Consider the following 4569-nt stretch of genomic DNA (forward strand, 5'->3'; position numbering starts at 1 on the left):
AGAGACTACCAGAAGTTAAAATTGAGGTCACACTGAAAAACATGTGTATGATAATTGTAAGTGTTCCTAACTGTATATGGTAATTGTGTGAAGTAACTGTAATGTGTCTGGTAACAGTAAACAAATATGGCAGGGAAAGACAGTCTACCAGCAAGTAATATCGACAGTACATTTACAGTAAAGAAAATGAAGGTGGTAGAAGTAATGAATGAGGTTACACTGAAAGCAAAAGTAAACAGTAAACAAATATGGTAAACAGTAAACAGTAAACAAATATGGCATGGAAAGACAGTCTACAGAAGTAATGAATAAGGTTACATGGAAAGCAAAAAGAAGCAAAAGAGGTGAGAGCAGTTACAATAATACAGTTTTCAATATAGATCGTCAGTTGATTATTAATGAAGGTTGTATTTACTGAACGAAGGCATCTAGGTCCAAATGGATACACACACAAATTTAGGGGCAGGATGGCAGAGTGAGATAGAATGCTTTTGAAGGACGGCAAAGAAAAAAATAACAGTCTGAATAAATGAATAGGTCTTTAACTGGGCTATTAGGTTACACACACACAGAGAGAGAGAGAGTTGCGCAGTTTCTGGAGGTTCGCGGGTCCCTAAAAAGGCTAAAGTAAGAACATTAAAACAAATTAACCCCTCTCTCTCTCTCTCTCTCTCTCTCTCTCTCTCTCTCTTTCCTCTGGTCCTTTTTTCAATAACAAGTAACACACGTGAGGGACTAGCAATCTCTTCGTTATCTTCACTCTTTCTAATTATCAACATCCATCCTTCCCTCCTTCTTGTATTACTCTTCCTTAACTAACTACAAAACTAACTAACTCTTGTAAACTTTTAAAAGCCAAACGGAAAGAATTAAAAAAAGAAATATCCTTAACTAACTACATAACTAACTAACTCTTGTAAACTTTTAAAAGCCAAACGGAAATAATTAAAAAAAGAAATATCCTTAACTAACTACATAACTAACTAACTCTTGTAAACGTTTAAAAACCAAACGAAAAGAATTAAAAAACTAACTAACTTGTAAACTTTTAAAAGCCAAACGAAAAGAATAAAAAAAAAAAGAAATATCTCGGTCATTTATATTGCCCCTTGCGAAAGTTAGTGACACGGAAGAGAAGAATGGGTCGAAGCTTTTATATCCTTCCTCCTCCTCTTCTTCTTCCTCCTCCTCCTTCCTGGTGGCATCGGGTTTGGCTTTAATGACGCGCTCTCATTATTGGGATCTGTTAGTTGTGTCTCTCTTCCTTCTTTCTTGGGTTGCATGAGGATTCTTACCAAGTTCGCGTGTGGCTCTGTCAAGCTTAGTTTCCGGGGATGAGTGGGTTGGTATTAGTTGTTGTTGTTGCTGTTGTTGTTTTTGGGGGGAGAGTATGCTGCGTGGGTGTGCTTCTGTGATGTTCCCTTCTTTTACTGGTGTTTTGGGCATCTCGGAGCATGTTTTGTGTCCCCTGAATGTTCCTTAAAACTTTAGACTTTGCTGTATGTATTCCTGAAGGTGGCCCTTTTGACTGGCTGGCTATTCGAGGACTTTGAGGCATATTGTATCGTCTACTGATGTTCTCTTATAACTGACTAGCCTTTCGGGTACTATAGACAATGCTGAGTGTATACCCGTGCTGTTTCCTCTTCACTGGCAGGCTATTGGGTACTTCAGGGCATATTCTGTTGTCTGCTGATGTTCCCTTGTGATTAAGTGGCTGTCCGGGTACTCTGGACAACGCTGAGTGTGTACCCAAAATGTCCTCTGTCCTGTGACTGATTATCCGGGGACTTCAAGGCATAATGTGTAGCCTACTGATGTTCCCCTATGACTGACTGGCTATACAGGAACCTTAAGGGATGTTTCGTCTCCTCGTGATGTTCCCATATAACTGACTAGCTCTACGGGCACCTCAAAGCAACGTTGCCAGATTATCGTACTCAGCCGATTATATTTCCCGACTCCCTACTCCTAAACTGTCTTTGGGCTCCAATAACGAAACTGATTTATAGTTATCGTTAAAAGGGTTAGATCCTGATGTTTCTTGGCAATCGTTAGGCGTCAGAAACCGGTAAATTCTATGCTCTGAGTACGATAATCTGGCAACGGTGCCTCAGAGTATGCATGGTTCGTCTCCCCGCTGACGTCCCCTTAAGACCTGACTGGCTATCCGGGCTCCTCAGATAATGTTTGGATTCCTTGTGACTTTCCCCTATGACCTGACTGGCTATCTGGGCTCCTCAGATAATGTTTTGACTCCCTGTGACGCTCCCTTATGACCTGACCACCTACATACGGGCACCTTAGAGTATGGTTCGTCTCCTTCTTATGACTGACGACCTGTGTGGGAACTTAAGGACATATTCTGTAGCCGACTGATGCCCCCTCTTAACTGACTCAACTGACTGACTATCCGGGGCCCTCATGACAAACCGGCAGTGTTGGTGTCTCAGTACATCTTGCTTGTCACCGTGCTTCTCTTCTTACGAGCTATATTTGCGCTTTTGGAAGGTCTGTTGCTAATGATGAACCCTCAAGGACGATGATGTGTCTCTGATGAAAGGAAGCACTAACCGTAAAGGGAGGGAATGATGTGTTTGTTTATGTTTGTGTGTGTGTGTGTGTGTGTGTGTGTGTGTGTGTGTGTGTGTGTGTGTGTGTGTGTGTGTGTGTTTATGATATTTTGAGCCATAAACCCAATTAAGTGTAAAGAGTTGTATAGACGTATTTTATAGAACCTACAAGATGTGATAAATAAAACATCTATGTCTACCTATGTATCTACCTATCTAACTATGTATCTGTCTATCTTTCTGTGTGTATCGGTAGTGGAAGTGAGGTGATGCTTTAGTTGTTGTTGTTGTTGTTTCACCTTTACAGTCTAACGCTCCGCCATGAAAGAAGACCACCTGTTGATTGAGTACTGAAGGTCAGGTGTGGTATCCCAGCTGGTCTCTCTCCCTCCCTCCCGCGGCCACAGTCTCTCTCCCTGTGTCTCTGTCTGCCCCTCTGAAATGATTAATTGTTGTTCTAAGGTCCTCTTTCACCGTTTGCTCATTGATTCTTTTTCCTCCACTTAGCTCTCTCTCTCTCTCTCTCTCTCTCTCTCTCTCTCTCTCTCTCTCTCTCTCTCTCTCTCTCTCTCTCTCTCTCTCTCTCTCTCTCTCTGGCCTAATATTGTGAGTTGTTAGGTACGTGAAATGTGATCCAGTGTGTGTGTGTGTGTGTGTGTGTGTGTGTGTGTAGCGACGTGATGGGATGCCTTACCTTACAATAACACACACACACACACACACACACGCAGTCAGGCAGTACGTACATGTTACTAGTAGTGGTGGCTGTTGTTGTTGTTGTTGTCGTTAACCGAATGTGATGTAAAAAGTAACACGTTCTGGTTGCAAGAGTCACACGTGTTCATAATAAGTATCGTGTGTGTGTGTGTGTGTGTGTGTGTGTGTGTGTGTGTGTGTGTGTGTGTGTGTTCGTTTACTCTCGTTTTTCTGCTTGTCACTTCTGCAAATTACGAGAACCACCACGTTTGTATTTTTAACTTGTTTATTTGTTGTTGTTTTTCTTGGATGTTTTCTAGTCCTTCAAATTTTCTTACTTTTTTCTTATTTTTTTCTTCTTTACTGTTTCGTTTTAACTTGTCTTTCTATTTCCTAGTCCCCGCGTCCTTCAAACCTCCTCTCTTCCTTCCTTCCTCTTTCGTTGTTTTCTGCTCTGCTGTTTATAGTGTTTCTTTCGTTTTAACTTTTTTTTTATTATTTTTTCTAGTCCCTTCGTCCTTCAAACTTCCCCTCTTCTTTCCTTCTTTTTTATCTTTCTTCTTTCGTTTAATTTCCGGAATTGATCAGTCGAAGCAAGAACGAGTTACAGTTTATAGGAGAGGAAGAGGCGCGTGTATGACCTTCCTCCTCTCTCGCCTAACTACAACTGACCATCCGTGTCAGTGTCACCCACCACCACTGCCGCCACGCCACGCCCCCCTTGACATCATGACGTCATCGGCCACGCCCCCAACACCGCCATTACGTCAGCCAATCAGTGACCTCCCTTGCCATGGCGTCACTTTGCCCCGCCCCTCCTCTCCACTTCCTCTCCTGCTGTCCCCTCATCATCATTATCATCATCGGCTTCCTCATGTTGTTTGCCACGCCCCCCTCAGCCTTGATATATGACTCTCTCTCTCTCTCTCTCTCTCTCTCTCTCTCTCTCTCTCTCTCTCTCTTATACACACACACACACACACACACACACACACACACACACACACACACACACACAAACACGGCGCGCGCGCTCACACACACAGATTCAAAGGGCGACTTGAGGATTTCGTGTTTGGGAAATTATAGAAAATGAGACTGCGTATCACTTTTTGAGGGTTAACTATACTTTTAACTTATTCTCGTGTGTGTGTGTGTGTGTGTGTGTGTGTGTGTGTGTGTGTGTGTGTGTGTGTGTGTGTGTGTGTAATTCACCACGGACTGATCGCGAGTTGGACTCGTCATCTTTGGCACTGGTGTGTGTGTGTGTGTGTGTGTGTGTGTGTGTGTGTGTGTGTGT

General features: G+C 42.8%; 1 protein-coding gene across 1 annotated transcript in view; it reads right to left on the reverse strand.

Moving 5' to 3' along the window:
- The window catches only part of LOC127007157 (probable G-protein coupled receptor B0563.6), a 32377-nt gene extending 28431 nt beyond the window's left edge, over nt 1-3946 (reverse strand). Inside the window, exon 1 of the mRNA XM_050877848.1 lies at nt 3320-3946. The gene's annotated coding sequence lies outside the window, so the exon portion shown is untranslated. The remainder of the gene's footprint in view (nt 1-3319) is intronic.
- Between the last annotated feature and the right edge of the window lie 623 nt (nt 3947-4569).

Source organism: Eriocheir sinensis, chromosome 34, assembly GCF_024679095.1.
Source record: "Eriocheir sinensis breed Jianghai 21 chromosome 34, ASM2467909v1, whole genome shotgun sequence".
In the NCBI taxonomy this organism is placed as follows: Eukaryota; Metazoa; Arthropoda; class Malacostraca; order Decapoda; family Varunidae; genus Eriocheir; species Eriocheir sinensis.